Source organism: Coenobita brevimanus, chromosome 25 (assembly GCF_032717465.1).
Source record: "Coenobita brevimanus isolate Jiangsu-jjx chromosome 25, ASM3271746v2, whole genome shotgun sequence".
NCBI lineage: Eukaryota > Metazoa > Arthropoda > Malacostraca > Decapoda > Coenobitidae > Coenobita > Coenobita brevimanus.
Window position 1 is genome coordinate 34,000,057 of NC_136978.1, and position 22,756 is coordinate 34,022,812.

A 22,756-nucleotide genomic window follows, 5' to 3' on the forward strand; every position below is an offset into this window, starting at 1 on the left:
AGTCCCGGAGGATTGGAAGTCAGGTATAATTATTCCCTTGTACGAAGGAAAAGGGGAAAAAGAAGTGTGTGGTAATCATAGGGGCATTTGTCTTCTTAGTATAATAGGAGAGGTGTATGGTAGGATACTTATTGACAGAGTTAGAGAAAGAACAGAGAAATTAGTTGGAGAAGAACAGGGAGGCTTTAGGAAAGGAAGAGGTTGTGTAGATCAGATATTCATTCTTAGATCTTTAGTGGAAAAGTTTCTAGAGAAGGGAAAGAAGTTGTATGTGGCTTTCATGGATTTGGAGAAAGCATATGACAGGGTGGATAGACAAGGATTGTGGAAAGTGTTAAGAATATATGGAGTAGATGGGAAGTTGTTGAATGCTGTGAAGAGTATGTACGATGGTGCGAAGGCTGCAGTGCGTGTGGATGGTGAACTAAGTGAATTTTTCTCTTTGAAAGCTGGGCTGAAACAGGGATTTGTCATGTCTCCATGGCTGTTCAATCTGTACATGGATGGGGTAATAAAAGAGGTACAAGGTAGGGTAGTGGATGTTGGAGTGGCCCTGGTGAGAGAGGATAGTGTTTGGAAACGCCCTGTACTGTTGTTTGCAGATGATACTGTGTTGTTGAGTGAAGACGAAGGGGAGCTGCAAGGCTTGGTGGATGAGTTTGGGAGAGTGTGTAAGAAACTGAATCTAAAGGTGAATGTAGGGAAGAGTAAAGTGATGGTCTTTGAAAGAGGTGAAGTCAGTGAATGTACAGCGAGGGTGGATGGTGAAGAATTGGAAAATGTGAGTACGTTTAAGTACTTGGGTAGTGTGATGAGTAAGGATGGAGGTTTGGAGGGTGAAGTGCTTGAAAGGGTACAGCAGGTAAGAAAGGTTGCTGGTTCCTTGAAAGCAGTGTTAAGAAACAGGGAAGTGAACATGGAAGTGAAAAAGTTTCTACATGACAGTATTGTGATACCAACTCTAACGTATGGAAGTGAAGCTTGGACGTTGTTGGAAGGACACAAGTCAAGAGTGAGAGCAGTGGAAATGAGTTATTTAAGAGGAGCCTGTGGAGTCACATGGAGAGACAGGCTGACGAATGAAGATATCAAGGAGCGTTGTGGTGTGGATGTGGATGTGTTAGGAAGCGTTATGAGGAACACACTGAGGTGGTTTGGCCATGTGGAGAGAATGGAGGGTGAAAGACTGACGATGAGAGTGTATGTGAGTGAGGTGGAGGGGGGAAGAGGGAGGGGGAGGCCGAGGATGAGATGGAGGGATGGGGTGGAGAGGTATATGAGAGAGGGGGGTGTGAGTTGGGAGCAGGGCAGTGAAATGGCGCGGGACAGGGCGACTTGGAGGCGATTTGTTTGTGGCCACCCCAAACGGGATTGAGGCGTCTGGCAATAGATAGATAGATAGATGTTAATGTTTACTTACCAATTGTTATTGGTGGTGGCTAGAATCAATATGATATTTAACATTTGCTGCTCTGGTCAGATTATATAAGTTCTGTGTCTTACCATAGCAGTTGTGATACTGGGTTGTGTAACTTTTGATATAAACTTACACGGGTGTTCGTGCAGACATATCGATGATCATGGCCATGGTGTTCATCATGGAGAATGTCCAGTGAGAGGCGAGCAGAGCCCCAAGGTCGTCCCTGGGCAGGCGAGTGAGCACCAGGAGCCTGGTGGACCACACCAAGAGGCGGCCTTTAAGGGACCAGTGGGCGAGGGCAGCGAGGAAGGCTGGATCGTCACTTACCACCACCACCGTCACGCACCATGACACCTGCCGCAGCTGATGACGTCATAATGGTACAAGTTATGTAAGTGACCTACCCGCCTCAGCAGTGATGTACCAGTGACCTACCTGCCTCAGCAGTAATGTAACAATGACCTACCTGCCTCAGCAATAATGTAAAAGTGACCTACCCGCCTCAGCAGCAATGTAACAATGACTTACCCGCCTCAGCAGTAATGTAACAATGACCTACCCGCCTCAGCACTAATATAACAGTGACCTACCTGCCTCAGCAGGAATGTCACAGTGACCTACCCGACGAGCCTGGCTGACCACCAGGGAGAGGTGCTGCTGCGTCAAGTTAGCGTCCTGGCCGCCCACACCCACACCAAAGACACCCACACCCAAACAGGCTCCATCATCACCTATGTACTGAAATGTTGGACTAGAGTAAAGAGTCCTCCCGTACACTGGAGCATTTAAGTTTCATTAGGGTTAAATGAACGTGGAATTCAACCACAAGGGTTGAAAACATGAAGATTTGGATGGAAATTTCTTCGTTGACTGTATTTTTTTTTTTTTACAAACTACTCTGCTTTATTGAGAGAGAGAGAGAGAGAGAGAGAGAGAGAGAGAGAAATGGATAGTGAATCTATGGGATACTTTATTTCTGAAGACAAGATTGGGTACTGATGTGACGCCATCTGTCAGAAAGAGTAGGAAACACTTGTCCAGTTCTGTTTTCTTGAGCGTTGCCTCCATTGCCTGACTTGCGTACTCTGCCACAGCCCAGTTGTCTGTTAAGAAAAAATAAGAATCACGACTATGATGACAAATATATATATATATATATATATATATATATATATATATATATATATATATATATATATATATTCATTCATTGCCAGACGCCATGTATCCCACACGGGGTGGCCAAGGGCTTAGAGTTAATTGTTTTTACAGGGAGGGGCACTAATCCTCCAACCCCACTTGACGTAGGGATGCCAACAGCATCTGGTGTTCCCAGGTGGTCACCCATCCAAGTACTAACCAGACCCAACGTTGCTTAACTTCGCTGATCGAACGGGAAGCGGTGTACTCAACGTGGTATGGATATATACAAAGAGAGAGAGAGAGAGAGACAGACAGACAGACACAGACAGGCAGACAGATGGACAGAAATATATATATATATATATATATATATATATATATATATATATATATATATATATATATAATTTCCAAGCTACCCTTTTGCCGTTTCTATCCTTGTATCTGTGCCTTCATCTCTAGCTTCCTTTCTGGTCGTTCTATAGCCGCAGTTATAGACGGTCAACGTTCTCCTCCTAAATCTATCAACAGTGGTGCTCCTCAGGGCTCTGTCCTATCACCAACTCTCTTCCTTTTATTCATCAATGACTTTCTAAGTTGTACATCTAACCCTATCCACTCATATGCTGTTGACTCCACTCTTCACCTTTCCATTTGGTTCCCGCAACGCCCATCTCAGTTGTTACTTCAACAGACAAGGAATGAGGCTATAACACACCTAATGTTTGACTTGGCTCGTATCTCTGACTGAGGTAAAAATAATCTTGTTGTTTTTAATGCATCAAAACTCAGTTCTTACACCTATCAACCCTATTAAATCTTCCACAGGTATACCCACTAATATTTAATAATATTCAGCTTAATCCTGCATCATCCTTGAACATTCTTGGGGTTTCATTTACTCGGGACTTGTCTTGGAAAGATCATATTACATCTCTTGTAAAATCTGCTTCCAAGACATTAGATGTGCTAAGCCGACTCCGTTCCTTCTTTACCTCTGCACAATTGTTGACTCTATCCAGAGGTTTTATTCGCCCCTGTATGGAGTACAACTCCCATGTGTGGGGAGGTTCCCCACATATAGCTCTTCTCAATAGGGTAGAATCAAAGGCTTTTCGTCTCATTAACTCTCTTCCTCTTACTGACTCTCTTCAACCTCTGTCTCTTCGCAGCACTGTTGCATCTTTATCTCTTTTCTATTGCTACTTTAATGGTCACTGCTCCTTTGAACTGTCTGCATGCATTCCTTCACGTCTTTGACGGGTGCGTGGCACACGTCTAGCGGCAAACTCTCATCTCTTTTCTGTCCAACTCTCTAATGCAAGCGTTAACCGTTACTCCCAGTCCTTCATTTATGCAACAGGTCAACTCTGGAACTGTCTCTCTCTGTCTGTATTTCCTGCTGCCTATGATCTCCAGTCTTTTAAACGCAGTGTGTCCAGGCATCTCGAAATGAATGGATCTAGAATTAGGCTCTCTTTTGTATTTTGTTTTTCTTTTGGAAGGAACAGTTATTGCGGGCTCGTGGCCTTTGGTTTATTCTTCTTTGCATATATATATAGATATATATAGATATATATATATATATATATATATATAGATATATATATAGATAGATAGATGGATGGATGGATAGGTAGATACAAAGAGATAGAGAGATATATATATTTATTTATCTATCTATCTATCTATATATATATATATATATATATATATATATATATATATATATATATATTGTTACGGAACAGAGAGAGATAATGAACGCTTCAAGTGAGAATACTAAAATTACTACTGTCCTGCAAAGTTCCAGGTTCAAAACAAAAGAGTTAGGTAAAATTACAAGTTAAAGTTTAATGCTCGAACTAACAAGTAAACATTCAGGACTCATAAGGATAATGTAATGGCAAAAAACAGGTTAAATATATGGTAAACCGCAATAACCTCTATTAACACGAAATTAGCAAGAGTAAATTTATCTAAGTCAACCCTGATAAAATGAGAAAACCGGATAATGCTCAGTTAATGCAAGATATATTATTACAGATACAAAATATTATTAATAATGGCTGACACCAAAAATTCCACATGAACCACAAAAACCTTACCAGGCCTACGAATTAACAACTTACGCTATACAGTACAAGAACAAAATGTAATAACACTTATACTCAAATTACACAGCAGCTAGATGGTTGGAGACTTCCTGAGCACTCACAAAAATAATAACAACTGTACAGGGGAGGACAGAGATGTGAACAAAATGAGGAGTAGATCTAAGTGGCAATTAATGCAGAGACTGAGCTCATTATATAGGGGCCGGCAGAGCTTGATACAACTTGTAAGAAGGACGCACAAATGAAGCCATAGGGGACAAAGAGTTGACACTCCTGCTCTGAATAACAGAAAGAACGACTTACTCTACTATAAGGGAGGAGAAGGGGGGAGTGAGGTAGAACACACAAGCTTGGTCACTATGGAAGCCATGAGGCGAATCGTGATCAAACATGCAGCATACTGTACGTTAGAATTATACAAAGGATGATGAAATCATAGGCTATGTAACACCTCCCCACAAAAAAAAAAAAAGAAATTTACAAAGGAAATTTCTTATTACTCTAAAACAATCTGTCTAAAGTCTAGATAAGCAATCTGCAATAACATTTTCTTTCCCCTCGACATGTTGTATGTCTATTGAATACTCCTGAAGAAGTAGACTCCATCTTGTCAATCTCTGATTTTTATCTTTAAACTTACTAAGGAATTTCAGTGGGTTATGATCGGTATAAATGACTATGGGGTCAAAACCAGAACAGAAATAAAATGAAAAATGCTGTAAACCCAAAATCAAGGCCAAAAGCTCTTTCTCAATAGTTGAGTAGTTCTTTTGAGGTGGAGTGAACTTCTTACTGTAATAAGATACAGGGTGTTCAATACCCTGATCATCCTCTTGCAGCAAAACAGCCCCAGCTCCTGTATCACTTGCGTCAACAGCCATCTTAAAAGGCTTAGCAAAATTTGGAGTAGCGAGCACTGGCTGACTTAATAGGATAACTTTAAGTTTGCTGAAAGAGGATTCACAGTTATCGGTCCAGACAAATTTAACTCCCTTTTTCAGTAGGTCTGTAAGTGGTGATACAAGAACTGAAAAGTTAAGAACAAATCTCCTGTAATAACCTACCATTCCCAAAAATCTTTGTAGCTCTTTCCTACTTTTAGGTCTGGGAAGATCACTTATAACCTGAACCTTAGCTCCTGGTGGTGCAACATGTCCATCACCAATTACGTACCTAAGGTACTGAACTTTAGCTTGACCAAACTCACACTTTGATAAATTAGCTACAAGATTAGCCTGAACCAAATGCTCAAGAAATTTACTGACATGGCATAGGTGATCTTTCCAGTTGTCACTGAAGATTAATACATCATCAATATAAACAACACACCCTGCCAAACCCTCTGTTACAACATTGACGAGCTTCTGAAATGTGGCTGGTGCATTCTTCATACCATATGGCATTACAGAACATGCAAAAGTCTTTCCTAGTGTTACAAAACATGAGATCTCCCTAGCATGTTCAGTCATAGGTACTTGCCAGTATCCCTTTAACCCGCGGCGTCCCGTCGATGTCCTTCCACGTCCTCACGTTATGTCACTGCCAATCCTGTTGACGTACTTCAATGTCCTGTAATTGCAAGGTTCATAATTTCCACAATTTTCAAAATTCGCGCGAGATTTTCGATTCGCCCACGTACCCAAGCCTCCCCTACCTGCCCCCAGGCGGGCAGCGTCCCAGACCCGGCGTGACCTGCGCTCGCCCTTGTCTCGGTCACTCACCTGTTAGCAGTGACCCAGGTCAGACATGGCGCGTAAAGGTGTCTCAGACGACGAAATACAATCCGCCCTGGATGCCTTCACTGGAGATAGTGATTCTCCACTTGATGATGATGTGGTGGATCGAGATTATGTGCAGCCTGAGGAGGAAATAACAAGCAGTGATGAGGAGGTCCCTTCGCCCCGGAAAAAGTGGTATGTTACGTATCGTAAGGCAAGGGAAGGCCAGCCTGCACCCAAAACACCTGCATGGACCTCTCTCCATCCCCTAGAGAGAGATTCTGATGAGGACGATGACGATGACGGCGGCTTAGGGCGTGATGTTGCCTCGTGGTTGGGGAAGGAAAAAATCTCACCCCGAGGATCAGAAGGTGGGGCGAGAAGGCAAATAAGGTATGGTCCTAGTGTTTTGTCTGGGGAAGGCGAAAGTGGTGTGGTGGGAGTGCGGGGTGAAAGGGAAGTGGTGTGAGGGAGGCAGCACGAGCACGTGGTGCACGTAGGCCTAGGGGAGAGGAGGTGGAGCCACTCCCCAGCACGTCTTTCGCCATACAATATTCCCAAACTTCCTCCACACAGCCCCAGGATGTGAGGAAAGGAAGGGAAGGGAAGGGAAAGGGTAAAGGAAAAGGGAGAGGGAAGAGAAGTGCGAGTGATGAAAGGCGCCGCTCTCCACCTCCCCCACCACCACCAACGTTGTGTTGTGCCTTCAGCCATGTTTCAGAGAGTACCATAACTTCCTACACTACTGAAACTGTGTGGGATGGCGATATGACGCTCAGTATAATGGTAAGGCCAGTCAGTATGTGCCAAGTCTTATATAAACTTGAAACGGGTGTAATGTTTGCAGGAAAGTAATGTATAAGTTGAGAAATAGTGTAAGTTGAACGAAGTGATATGAAAACGACACCCACTGTATAAATCTGCGAAAATATGACGCTCAGTATAACACTCTGGTCAGTAAATATGTGATAGCAAGAATATAAAGTGGAAACGGGTGTAATGTTAGCATGAATAAAACGTATAAGTTGAACAATAGTGTAAGTTGTAATAATTGATGTCACGAGTACACCCACATTCTGGTTAGTAAGTATGTGATAGGAATTATATAAAGTGGAATTTGTTGTAATGTTAGTAGTAAGGTATTTTATAAGTTGAATACTAGTGTAAGATGAAACAAATGATATCGCGATAACACTCCCTGTGTAAGTACGCGCTAATATGACGTTCAGTTGCATCGTAAGTTCTGAAATTATGTGATATCAATTATATCAAGTGTAAACATGTGCAATGTTAGTGGAGAATTATTATATAAGTACAAAAATAGGTTGTAAGTTGAATTAGTTGTCATAGCGACTTCACCGTGTGTGTTACTATGCGCTATTATTACGCTATATATTTACGCAAGGCCTGAAATTATCTCAAAACAGTTCTATAAAGTTGAAAAGTGTATAATGTTATTAGAAAAGTATTATGTAAGTAGAAAAAACACAATACGAGTTGAAACAACAGTCACAGCGAGTTCACTCACTACGTAAATAAGCGCTAACATTACGCTAAATGTTATCAAAAGGCCTGTGAATACGTAAAAACAGTTCAATAAAATGTAAAATGGTATAATGTTATTGTAGAAGTATTATGTAAGTAAAAAAAATTATATGTATCATGATTTTTGAATGTTAGCGATTCATCGCGACCAAGTTGCCCGATTTTGCTCGTTTCGCACGATGGTACAATGCTTATTTCTGCTCTATTTTTGTATAAAATCCAATATACTCTTTTATCACATGTTTTTATGTTTGTAATAAATACATATCTACTTACTTTCATTGGTTTCCCAGACTTATACCATAGAAAACGTTAGAGGTTCAGACCGCCTACGTAGAACACAGGGCCAGGTGGGACAAAGGCATATCTGTTCAAGGTAATTATGGACCCCGGGGAACAATTTCCTTGTCACTGACCATTGTTTCTGACCAAAAGCGAAAGTTTTAGCAAAAAAAAAAGGGTCAAAAAATGGTCGGGATGGGGGGGGTACCAGTGGTGAAAAAGTGGTCGGGACGGGGCGGGTTAACAAATCCAACTTACTTATGTACCTAGCCTTTCCGATCTTGTCTATGCAATCTTCCACGCGAGGGAGAGGGTAAGTGTCTGTTTTGGTTATCTGATTAACACGTCTGTAGTCAATGCAAAGCTCCTGTGACCCACCTGGCTTAGGGACTAGAGTGACAGGAGAACTCCACTCACTCTGACAGGGCTTAATCATCTTGTGGTCCAACAGGTAGCCAAGCTCCTTCTGGATGAGAGGAACTTTCACTGGGTTCACACGGTAAGGAGGCAGTTTAATTGGCTTGGCGTCTCCAACATCGACATCATGCATCAACACAGTGGTTTTTCCTGGAGTAGCACGGAACACTTGCGGGTACTCCTGCAGTAATGCAGAAAACTCCTGCCTTTCCTTGGGAGCTAGATGAGAAAGCTTAGTCTGGAGATCATTCATGATATCAGGATTCTTCCCCAAACTATCACTCAGGCTCATGCCGCATGGAAGAACTTCACTTGCAGACTCGGGTGGAACAGCTACAGTGCAGACTGGGTTATTTTCGTCCCGCCTGTGATATAACTTTAGCATGTTGATGTGACAAAGTTGCTTGTTCTTTCTACGATCTGGTGTGGCGATGACATAGTTGACATCACTGAGTTTCTTCTCCACGAAATAAGGACTACTAAACTTGGCTTCAAGAGGTTGCCCATGCACTGGTAGCAGAATCAAAACCTGATCTCCTGGCTGAAAGTGGCGTAACCTGGACTTCTTATCATACCAAGTCTTCATCTTCTCCTGAGCAGCTCCTAAATTCTCTCTCGCCAGCTGTAAAGCAGTGGACAGCCGTTCTTTGAACTTCATCACATACTCCAGCAGGTTGACGTCATTTTCCTCCGACAGCCAGCATTCCTTGAGTAGATTAAGGGGTCCTCTTTCTTCATGGCCAAACAGTAGTTCAAAGGGTGAGAAGCCCAGTGATTCATTTGGAGATTCTCTTGCGGCAAATACAACGAATGGAAGACCTTTATCCCAGTCTTTCTGATGTTCCAAACAGTATTTCTTGAGCATCGATTTGAGTGTTTGATGATATCTCTCCAATGCTCCTTGGGTCTGGGGATGGTAAGCTGAAGATGTGATCTGGATGGTGCCCAACTCTTTCAGAGACTGTTTGAAAACATTTGACATGAAATTACTTCCCCGGTCTGACTGTACCTCCTTGGGCAGACTAAACTTTGTGAAGAACCCTAGCATTTCCTTAACCACGTTCTTTGCTGAGATATTTCTAAGTGGAATGGCTTCAGGATAACGAGTAGCCATCAATCAGGGTCAACACATAAGAAAATCCTGAAGAAATCTTAGGAAGAGGGCCCACAATATCCACCAACACATGGATGAATGGCGCCTCAAAAGGAGGAATGGAAGTGTAATCACACCGAAAAGGTGCAACCTTTTCGGTCTGATTACACTTCCCCACAACTTAACAGGTGTGACAAGACTTACAATACCAGGAAACATCTCTGAAGATACCTGGCCAGTAGAAGTGTTTCAAAATACGTGCCACAGTCTTCCTCACTCCAAGGTGTCCTGCCAAACTGGAATCATGAGCCACTCTAATGATATCCTGCCTACAAACACGAGGGATGACAACTTGGTGTACAACCTCCCATTCACAGTCGGCTGATGCTGTTGGGGGTCTCCACTTTCTCATAAGTACTCCTGACTTTATATAATAACAAGTAGAAGCACCAGCTGACTCTTCCTCACTGCAAGCAGGGTTAGCTAGACCTTTCAACTCAGGGTCAGCAACCTGCAACTCAACCAACTCTTGACGAGACAAATTATCAACACTACGGAGTACTGCCTCATCTGGTGAGTGGTCCAAATCAGCAAGAAAAGTGTCAGCTAGGATAACATCATCATCATCATCATTATCCTCTAAGTCACCAGTAACTTTAGACTTAGCCCTAGTGACAGCACATGCAGAGAACACACCAGGGATATCACAATCCTGGGTCACAGTCACTGGTTCACTAGACAACTGAGGAGCTGGACACACTTGACTTCCACCAATATCATTTCCAAGTAAGAAAGTTACACCTGACATTGGGAGTGTCTCAACCAACCCAACCATAACGGAACCATTAACAAAACCAGACTCTAAATTCACTCTGCACAGAGGAACAGAGAAGTAATTATTCCCTACACCTTGTAAGATTACAGTTTCATCAGAGGAATTAACATTAGAGTCTAGAAAACTGGTCAGCATAAGGGACTGGCAAGCACCTGTATCACGATATATTTTAACTGATTTCCTGTCATTACTGTCCAGAGGACTGACAAAACCATCAGACAGGAAATTAGCACATGAACTCTTGAGAGTGTCACTCACGTTACTGCTCAAAAGAGGAGCTCCATCATGAGAATTTAATTTACCCCTCAAAGCAGGTTCAGTCAACTCGGTTAAAGAATTCTGGGAACTCTCAAGGGTGGACACTAGACCAATTGACTGAATATTTAAAGACTCCTTTTTGTTCACATCACGCTGTCTCCTGAAACATTTCTTCGTAGTATAACCAAGCTTACTACAATAAGTACATTTACTTTTCTGAAATCTAGAGGTGAAGCTGGTATTTACTTCCTGAGAAACATCATCTTTATTTTCTTTCCTGTTACCTGTACTCTGAGTAGAGGCAACGTACTTACTCTCAGCTTTCCCTTTTTCTTTAGAATATCTCTTGTGAGTGAGAACATATTCATCAGCTAAAACTGCAGCATAAGACAAATTATCTATTCTTTTCTCATCAAGATATAGGCTTACATCTTTATTAATACACCTTTTGAAGTCCTCCAGCAAAATCATCTGCTTAAATTTATCAAAATCAGAATCCACATTCTTAGAATTTAACCACTGCTCTAACAGATCTTCTTTGATTTTTGCATACTCAACATGGGATTGCTTATCTTGCTTATAAGTTGTCCTAAATTTTACTCTATAGGCTTCAGGAACAAGCTCATAGGCCTTAAGAATCAAGCTCTGAACTACATCATAATTATCAGATTGATCCTGAGGCAAAGATGCATAAGTTACTTGAGCTTTACCGGTGAGAACACTCTGTAGGAGTACTGGCCAATACTTTTTGGGCCAATTAAAACCTGTAGCTACCCTCTCAAACAACTGAAAATACTTTGTTAACTCAGATTCATTAAAAGGAGGTACAAGTTTAACATTTTTAGCCACATCAAAATCATCAGAGCTAGATGATCCAGTTCCACCTTGTTTCATGCGATACTCATGGTCTGCCTGAATCCTAGCTAGTTCAATTTGTGCCTGAGCCTGTGCCTGTGCCTCCTGAATACGAGCCTGAGTCTCAGCCTCCTTAGCACGAGCCTGAAACTCAGCCTCCTTAGCACGGGCCTGAAACTCAGCCTCCTTAGCACGAGCCTCCTGCAGGGCTAGCTGTAACTTAGCTATTTCAATCTGCGTTTGCTCATCTGGAGGAGTTACATTAAACAAGCTTTCATTAATCATGCCAACAATTTGATCTTTAGAATGATGAGAGCGAACAGCAATTCCCAATTGTTGAGCAACAAGCTTAAGTTCATTCTTTGTTCTGTTTTCTATATCACACACTGTTTGCACATTTGACAAAAAATCTTTGGCTTCATCAAGCGTAGTAATAATAGACATCATGAATAAATCACAGTCACAAAATATCAAGCAATATCCTTATGATAATATCCTGAATATCCTGATAAGAGGTCGCCAAATTTATGTTACGGAATAGAGAGAGATAATGAACACTTCAAGTGAGAATACTAAAATCACTACTGTCCCGCAAAGTTCCAGGTTCAAAACAAAAGAGTTAGGTAAAATTACAAGTTAAAGTTTAATGCTCAAACTAACAACTAAACATTCAGGACTCATAGGGATAATGCAATGGCAAAAAACAGGCTAAATATATAGTTAACTGCAATAGCCTCTATTAACACAAAATTAGCAAGAGTGGGTTAGTGCCCCACCCCGTAAAAAGAACTAACTAAAAAAGCGAATAAAGCACCTCGGACCCGGACGGACCATACGTTGACGACTAAGAAACGGACAAAGGACATTCTGAGGGTGGGAACATGGAATGTGAGAGGAGTGAATGATGAAGTGAAAGAGAGAGAGATTGTCCAGGTGCTTGAGGATGCAAAAGTGGATATATGGGATATATGTGGATTGACTGAAACTAAATGGAAAGGTGAAAGGATGAGAGAATGGGAATATGGTGTAGGTATATGTGCAGGAGTCAGTGAGAATGAGAGGGCAAGAGAGGGAGTATGTCTGATGATAAGCAAGAAGTGGAAGGAGAATATAAGAGAGTATGGAACAGTGGGTGCAAGGATTGTATGGGTGAGGATGAAAGTAGGTATACAAGCATGGGCAATTGTATGTGTGTATGCTCCAACAGAGGATCGAGTGGCAAGAGTGAAAGATGAGTTTTGGGCGAGAGTAGAAGCATGTATGGACAAGTTTGAGAGGAGCGAGAGAGTGCTCTTGATTGGAGACAAGAATGGCAAAGTTGGGAATGTACGAGTGGATGGAGTGGTTGGTCACTGGGGTGTGCCAGCTGAAGTAGATGGGAATGGTAGTGCTTTGGTGGACATCTGTGCTGGTAAGGGGTTGGCAATAGCCAACACCTACTTTCGTTATAAGATGATCCACCGGTATACATGGAGAGTAATGAGGAGGATGGATGGTGAACTTGTTGAACGAAAGGCAATGATAGACTACGTGTGTGTGGATGAGCGAATGAGAAGACAAGTGTTGGATGCAAGAGTGTGGAGAGGGTGGGGGAATGGAGTCTCGGACCATCACTTAGTGATGGCCAAGGCAGAGCTGCAAAGAAAGTGGTTGAGGAGACGAAGGGGAAGACAGGAGGAAGCAACTCCTGTGAGAAGAGTGGAGAAATTGCAAGATAGTGAGAAAATGACTGAGTATAAGAGCATAGTGGAAGAAAGATTGGGAAGGTATGAGCTGGAGCAGATGGAAGGGATGGAAGATGTATGTAAGATGTTCACGGAAGAGATAAGCGCAGCGTGTGAGGCGGTTTGTGGAGTGAGGAGGAGATGCAAGGGTGTGCAAGGGACAGCATGGTGGAATGATGAGGTGAAACGAGCTGTGGAACAAAAGAAGAAGGCATATGGTGAATGGTTGGCGAGTAGAGGTAGGGGAGAAGATGAGAGAGAGAAGAGAGAGGTATATGTGAGCAGGAGGAGGGAGGTTAAGAGACTGGTGAAGGAGAGTAAGAAGAAAGTGGATGAAGAGTTTGGGAGGAATCTGAGTGTGAAGTGGAGGGAGAGTAAGAAATTGTTTTGGAAGGAGGTAAAGAAAGTAAGGCAGTGTGAAAGGGGAAATAGTAGGGGAGTGAAAGATAGGAATAGTAGATTGTTGGTGGACAAGAGAGAGAAGTTGAGGAGATGGAGGGAGCACTTTGAGGATTTGTTGAATGTAGAGAGTGAGAGCAGTGTGAGTATAATGGTTGGGGAATGGCTGGGAGAAGAAGAGATGAGAGGAGGGAGGAAGAGATCAGTAGGGCGGAAGTAGTGGAAGCGATGAAGAAGATTAAGCTGGGAAAGGCCCCAGGAATTGATGGAGTGTGTGGTGAAATGCTTAGGTATGGGGGTGAGATTGTTGTGGAGTGGATATGGAAGTTGTGTAGATTGGCTTGGGAAGAGGGAAGGGTTCCAGAGGATTGGAAATCAGGTATAATTGTTCCTCTGTACAAAGGAAAAGGGGAGAGAGAAGTATGTGGTAACCATAGGGGTATTTGCCTTCTTAGTGTGACTGGTAAAATATATGGTAGAATACTCATTGAAAGGGTTAGGCATATGACAGAGGAGCTAGTTGGAGAAGAACAAGGGGGATTTAGGAAGGGAAAAGGGTGTGTAGATCAGATATTTGTTCTAAGATGTTTAGTGGAGAAGTATCTAGAGAAGGGAAGGAAAGGGTATGCTGCCTTCATGGACTTGGAGAAAGCTTATGACAGAATAGATAGGCAAGGTATGTGGAAGGTATTAAGAATATATGGAATGGAGGGGAAGTTGTTGAGTGCTGTGAAGAGTATGTACGAGGGAGCTAGGGCTACGGTGCGAGTGGATGGTGAGCTGAGTGAGTTCTTTGATCTCAATGTGGGACTGAAATAGGGGTGTGTGATGTCTCCATGGCTGTTTAATATATATATTGATGGGGTTGTAAAGGAGGTGCAAGGTAGGGCAGTGGATGTGGGGGTGGCCCTAATAAATGAGGGTGAGATTTGGAAGCTTCCGGTGTTGCTGTTTGCTGATGATACAGTATTGTTGAGTGAAGATGAATGGGAGTTGCAAGGTTTGGTGAATGAATTTGGGACAGTGTGTAGGAGGAGGAAGCTGAAAGTTAATGTAAACAAAAGTAAAGTTATGGTGTTTGAGAGGAATGAAGTCACAGAGTGTGCAGTGAGGTTGGATGGTGAGGATATGGAGAATGTGAGTGCATTCAAGTACTTGGGTAGTGTGATGAGTAAGGATGGAACTTTGGGGGATGAAGTACGTGAAAGGGTACAGCAGGGAAGAAAGGATGTTGGTACACTGAAAGCAGTGATGAGAAATAGGGAGGTGAGTATGGAAGTTAAGAAGTCACTGCATGATGGTATTGTGATCCCTACCCTGACGTATGGAAGCGAGGCGTGGACCTTGCAAGAGGGGAACAAGTCAAGAGTGAGAGCAGTGGAAATGAGTTACTTGAGAGGAGCATGTGGAGTGACGTGGAGGGACAGGTTGACGAATGAGAAGTGAAGGAACGTTGTGGGGTAGATGTGGATGTGGTTGAAAAGATTAGGAGAAATACACGGAGGTGGTTTGGACATGTGGAGAGAATGGAGAATGAAATACTGACTAAGAGGGTGTATGTAGGTGAGGTGGAGGGAGGGAGAGGGAGGGGTAGACCGAGGATGAGGTGGAGGGATGGAGTTGAGAGGTATATGAGGGAGGGGGGGGGGTGAGTTAGGAGGAAGGTAGTCAAATGGTGGGTGACAGAGTGACTTGGAGGCGTTTTGTCTGCAGCCACCCTTTGCTGGGAGAAGAAGAGATGAGAGGAGGGAGGAAGAGATCAGTAGGGCGGAAGTAGTGGAAGCGATGAAGAAGATTAAGCTGGGAAAGGCCCCAGGAATTGATGGAGTGTGTGGTGAAATGCTTAGGTATGGGGGTGAGATTGTTGTGGAGTGGATATGGAAGTTGTGTAGATTGGCTTGGGAAGAGGGAAGGGTTCCAGAGGATTGGAAATCAGGTATAATTGTTCCTCTGTACAAAGGAAAAGGGGAGAGAGAAGTATGTGGTAACCATAGGGGTATTTGCCTTCTTAGTGTGACTGGTAAAATATATGGTAGAATACTCATTGAAAGGGTTAGGCATATGACAGAGGAGCTAGTTGGAGAAGAACAAGGGGATTTAGGAAGGGAAAAGGGTGTGTAGATCAGATATTTGTTCTAAGATGTTTAGTGGAGAAGTATCTAGAGAAGGGAAGGAAAGGGTATGCTGCCTTCATGGACTTGGAGAAAGCTTATGACAGAATAGATAGGCAAGGTATGTGGAAGGTATTAAGAATATATGGAATGGAGGGAAGTTGTTGAGTGCTGTGAAGAGTATGTACGAGGGAGCTAGGGCTACGGTGCGAGTGGATGGTGAGCTGAGTGAGTTCTTTGATCTCAATGTGGGACTGAAATAGGGGTGTGTGATGTCTCCATGGCTGTTTAATATATATATTGATGGGGTTGTAAAGGAGGTGCAAGGTAGGGCAGTGGATGTGGGGGTGGCCCTAATAAATGAGGGTGAGATTTGGAAGCTTCCGGTGTTGCTGTTTGCTGATGATACAGTATTGTTGAGTGAAGATGAATGGGAGTTGCAAGGTTTGGTGAATGAATTTGGGACAGTGTGTAGGAGGAGGAAGCTGAAAGTTAATGTAAACAAAAGTAAAGTTATGGTGTTTGAGAGGAATGAAGTCACAGAGTGTGCAGTGAGGTTGGATGGTGAGGATATGGAGAATGTGAGTGCATTCAAGTACTTGGGTAGTGTGATGAGTAAGGATGGAACTTTGGGGGATGAAGTACGTGAAAGGGTACAGCAGGGAAGAAAGGATGTTGGTACACTGAAAGCAGTGATGAGAAATAGGGAGGTGAGTATGGAAGTTAAGAAGTCACTGCATGATGGTATTGTGATCCCTACCCTGACGTATGGAAGCGAGGCGTGGACCTTGCAAGAGGGGAACAAGTCAAGAGTGAGAGCAGTGGAAATGAGTTACTTGAGAGGAGCATGTGGAGTGACGTGGAGGGACAGGTTGACGAATGAAGAAGTGAAGGAACGTTGTGGGGTAGATGTGGATGTGGTTGAAAAGATTAGGAGAAATACACGGAGGTGGTTTGGACATGTGGAGAGAATGGAGAATGAAATACTGACTAAGAGGGTGTATGTAGGTGAGGTGGAGGGAGGGAGAGGGAGGGGTAGACCGAGGATGAGGTGGAGGGATGGAGTTGAGAGGTATATGAGGGAGGGGGGGGGTGAGTTAGGAGGAAGGTAGTCAAATGGTGGGTGACAGAGTGACTTGGAGGCGTTTTGTCTGCAGCCACCCTTTGCGGGATTAGGGCGTCGGGCTATAGATAGATAGATAGATAGAAATTTATCTAAGTCAGCCCTGATAAAATGAGAAAACCGGATAATGCTCAGTTAATGCAAGATATATTATTACAGATACAAAATATTATTAATAATGGCTGACATCAACAATTCCACATGAACCACAAAAACCTTACTAGGCCTACAAATTAACACCTCATGCTATACAGTACAAGAACAAAATGTAATAACACTTATACTCAAATTACACAGCAGCTAGATGGTTGGAGACTTCCTGAGCACTCACAAAAATAATAACAACTGTACAGGGGAGGACAGAGATGTGAACAAAATGAGGGGTAGATCTAAGTGGCAATTAATGCAGAGACTGAGCTCATTATATAGGGGCCGGCAGAGCTTGATACAACTTGTAAGAAGGACGCGCAAATGAAGCCATAGGGTACAAAGAGTTGACACTCCTGCTCTGAACAACCGAAAGAACGACTTACTCTACTATAAGGGAGGAGAAGGGGGGAGTGAGGTAGAACACGGAAGCTTGGTCACTATGGAAGCCACGAGGCGAATCGTGATCAAACATGCAGCATACTGTACGTTAGAATTATACAAAGGATGATGAAATCATAGGCTATGTAACACTATATATATATATATATATATATATATATATATATATATATATATATATATATATATATATATATATATAAATATATATAAAGAGAGAGAGAGAACTTTAGATGAACTAAAAATGATTCAGAGTACTGGAAAGAAGCTGAAATATCCACAAAGCATACTAACTCAGTGCCACAAAACAGCCAAGAGACAATTCCTGGAGGGGAAAATTAATAAGCCAGATCGCTAGAATGTTCACAGAACCCTTGTCCTCCCCTTCCATGAAAAGTTTCTTGATGTTGTTCACATACTGAAGAAACTTAATGTACAAGTAGTATTCAAATATGAGAACACCAAAAAAAAAAAAAAAAAAAAAAAAAAAAAAACAAAATCAAGAACAGCCCGTTCAGTAATTCTGGCATTGTTTACAAAATCCCGTGTAATGGCTGTAAAAGATTTTACATAGGACAATCTGGAAAAGATTTGGAAACTAGAATCTCAAAACATAGATACAGTGTAAGAACAGCCCAACAGAGCAATGGTTTATTTCATCACAAAGCATCCAGTGATCACCATATTGACTGGGCAGGCTCCAAGATTCTAGCAAGATCAAAAAGCTTAGATGAAGGAAATGTAATAGAATCTTATTTAATTTCTGGCACATATAAAAAGAATGTAAACATAAGCTATGGTCATTTTAAGTGTGATAAATTGTTAACTGAATTAATTTTAAAGCAGTATCCCCCAGAATAACAACTGATTGTTCCCTGTCATCTCCTGGTAGTGTAGTCACACCTGTGTGGGAGAGAATGGATACCAATAGAGAGGTGGTATCCATTCTCTCTAGGTCTTAAGTTAAGCTGCAGCATTTATCCCCTCCTGCTCCTCCCCCTTCCCCTCTTTCCCCTTCCCCCTTCCCCTCCTCCCCTACCCCTTCCCCCTCCCTCCCTCTCCCCTTTCCTCCTCTCCTCCTTCCCCCCCTTTGTCACGTGCATCCCTAAGGAAGAAAAAAGATGGGCGCCTATCGTTCTATGCATCACCCATTTTTAGTTTCAGGTCATTCTTTGTTGTGTGTCACTCCCTGCTGCAGGTGACCATAAGTTAAGCCGGCAGGTAAAAATTCAGGTCAGCCTTTGTTCTGTGTGCCACTCCCTGCTGCGGGTGTGCATAAAAGACCTCTACCCGTTACGTTTCTGTCTCACTCTGTCTGAAGATGTAATATACGAAAGTACTCCCTGTCGCTTCTTTTATTTCTAATGTGGTTATTTTGCATACATATCTTCACGGTGAAGTGAACTCTCTGCATATATTATATATATATATATATATATATATATATATATATATAAGTTTAATAATAGTTACCCCTCGAAAACAATCTAAGTCATGAAAATTTTGATAACTACCTATTTTTCTTATTGAAACAGGTCATTTCAAAGTGTTTTGTCACACCAGCCATGAAAACAAGTGTATATAGGTGTATGAAGATTACTAGGCTGTGGGGAGTAGACCTATAGGTACGGGGGTTGGAAAAATAACCAACTTTTCGCATGAAAAGAAAGCACTTCACTGTGTTCTGCAACATCTTGGCGACCTGATACCTCTCGGGGGTCTGTAGGAGGTGGGAGGGTAGTGAGGGACAAAGAGGGAGGGATGGGGTGGGGTTCGGGGGGGACACAATGCTAGCAAGGTGGGAGGATGGGCGAGAGTGGGTGGGAAGGGACACAGGCGGTGGTGGAAGAAGAGATGCAGGTGTGTGGAGGGGTGGGAGGGTGATGGGGGACAGGGAGAGAGTGGGGTACAGGGTGGCACTTACGCGGCCCAGAGGAGGGGTGCCACCCTACCGCCCGGGTTGGTCTGATCCCCCCTCACGCCATGTCAGGGATGAGTTATTGGCTTGAAGCCATTTACATCATAATCGGGGCAGAGGACGCATTCTGCAGTTTTTTACAGGCCCTGCTCAATTGATGCAATTAGGCTATTTGACATAAAACTTTCATCGCATCATTGATGCAAATGGGCATTAAGGGGTTAAAAAAGGGTGCCACATCCATGATAATGTACAACTCACAATATTCATCCAGCCAGCTCGATCTTTTGTCAGTCCCCTAGCCTCACCGACGTCCAAACCTCTGTACCTCACACACTCATCCACCATATCCCTCCACCTTCTCCTTGGCCAACCTCGCCTCCTCCCTCCTTCAAATTCACTCTGGTATGCCTTTTCCACTTCTCTATTGTTATCCATTCTCCCCAATTGACCATACTATCTTAGTACACTCTCTTCGATTCTAGTGTCCACAGACTTCCTCACTCATCATTCACGAATCATATGAGTTCGTATCCTATCCACTCTCTGTACTCCACATACATTCCTCAGGAGTCTAATCTTCACTGTTCTCACTCTTGACTATTCATTTTCATGCCACACCAGTCTCACATCCAAAAGTGAAAGTTAGCACTAACCCTCCTTCATATAAGTTCCGTGCAGCTGCAACACCCAAGCCTCTGTTTCCTATCAAGGCCTTCATTGCACCAGCTACTTTCCTTCCTTATGTCACTCTTCTTTCCACTTCTTTTGCACATTTTCCTCTCTTTTCTGTCACTGTACCTAGGTATTTGAACTCTCTCACCATTTCCACTCTCTCTCCATTCACTGTAACATCGCACTGGGAGTCACCTTCTCTCTCAATCACCATCACTTTACTCTTTTTTAAATTTACTCTCAAAGCACGACACTCAAAGACCTCAACAAAACCCTGCACTAGTCTACAAAGTTCTTGTCCAGTATTTGCAAACAGTACTGCATCATCAGCATACGACAAATTTGAGATATTCCATCCATCACCATTCATTACTAACGCCATCCCTCTCTCCATTACTCGTGTTTTTACTTCTCTTATCGCCCCATCGATATATATATATATATATATATATATATATATATATATATATATATATATATATATATTGAACAACCAGGGGACATCACACAACCATGTTGCACACCCACATCGATCATGAACCATTCACTTAGATGCCCATATACCCTTACACACGCTTCACTACCATCAGAAAAGCTTTTGACGGCACCTAGCAGCTTACCATCTACACCATACATGCGCATTACCTTCCATAATCCTTCTATGTCTACTTTTTCGAATGCTTTTTCCAGATCCAAGAATGCCAGAAACATCTTATAATCTTTCTCACAAGCCTTCTCCACTACCTGTCTCACTGCAAATAATTTGATCCAAACATCCTCTGCCACTCCTAAAGGCACCTTGTTCATCAGTCACTGGGACTTCTGATATCTCTTTTACTTTCTCTATAATTCTTCCATATACCTTCCCTACCACACTCAGCAAACTTATGCCACTATAATTGTTGCACACACTTCGTTCACCTTTATTTTTGTACAGGGGGCACAATCACATCCTTTTTCCACTCTGCTTGCACAGTTTCACTCATCCATGCCTTCTTACATATCTCCAACCAGCACTTCATACACACACACACACACACACACACACACACATATATATATATATATATATATATATATATATATATATATATATATATATATATATATATATATATATATATATTGCCAGACGCCTCAATCCCGTTTGGGGTGGCCACAAACAAATCGCCTCCAAGTCGCCCTGTCCCCCTCCATTTCACTCCCCTGCTCCCAGCCCACACCCCCCTCTCTCATATACCTCTCCACCCCATCCCTCCATCTCATCCTCGGCCTCCCCCTCCCTCTTTCCCCCTCCACCTCACTCACATACACCCTCTTCGTCAGTCTTTCACCCTCCATCCTCTCCACATGGCCAAACCACCTCAGTGTGTTCCTCATAATGCTTCTTATCACATCCACATCAACACCACAACGCTCCTTTATATCCTCATTCGTCAGCCTGTCTCTCCATGTGACTCCACAGGCTCCTCTTAAATAACTCATTTCCACTGCTCTCACTCTTGACTTGTGTCCTTCCAACAACGTCCAAGCTTCACTTCCGTACGTTAGAGTTGGTATCACAATACTGTCATGTAGTAACTTTTTCACTTCCATGCTCCCTTCCCTGCCTCTTATCACTGCTTTCAAGGAACCAGCAACCTTTCTTCCCTGCTGTACCCTTTCAAGCACTTCACCCTCCAAACCTCCATCCTTACTCATCACACTACCCAAGTACTTAAACGTACTCATATATATATATATATATATATATATATATATATATATATATATATATATATATATATATATATATATATATATATATATATATATATATATATATATATACGTTTTTTCCTCATATTTTACTCTTGCCCTCATGTCCTTCCATTGTCATTCACAAACAGATTTTCTGTCTCCACTTCCGTAATATGAAAATAATCTAAGCTCACCTCTTTCTTGTCTCATTTACGGTGCATAATTGGAGCTTTTCCAGCCTCTCTCCATAAAGACAGTTCCCTCAAGCTTGATATTATCCTAGTGGCCATCTTAAGAACCTCTTTCACATAATTACCATGTTTGTTCAGTGCTATGACTATGGAGATTTGCGATGGACAGGAACGTCTAGTATGGGGATGCTCTGGTAATAATTAATTTTAGGAGTAAGCGAGCTCCACCCACTACAGTCTGGAGAACGAGCTTGAGAGTATCAATAATTCATTCATAGTATAAGGATGTGATGGCCATATTGCTGCCACCCTAATCCTTTCATTCATATTATTAACATCCACCCTTCTTTTGGTTTCCTTTGAATTTTTTAAATCAATTTATCACGACCGAATGACGACATACCTAGTAACAGGACCATGAGGCCCAGCTTTATGTATGGAGGAACTCGTGTCTTACAGGGCACGCTGCTTTGTTACATAGATATATTGGAGTTTACAATACAAGACTTAACAATTGCCAAAGTACGGATGTCTCACGAGAATGACACCTAAATAATTGTCTGGTGCGGATGTCTCACAAGAATGACACCTAAATAATTGTCTTTGAGTAGATAATTACATATATCAGTCCATGACTGTCCCT

General features: G+C 42.5%; 1 non-coding gene across 1 annotated transcript; it reads right to left on the bottom strand.

Annotated features, from left to right (window-relative positions):
* Window positions 1–2,731: 2,731 nt before the first annotated feature.
* LOC145393949 (5S ribosomal RNA) lies at window positions 2,732–2,850 on the bottom strand. Its single transcript, XR_013896299.1, has one exon. It is a non-coding gene; the product is annotated as a 5S ribosomal RNA (ribosomal RNA).
* Between the last annotated feature and the right edge of the window lie 19,906 nt (window positions 2,851–22,756).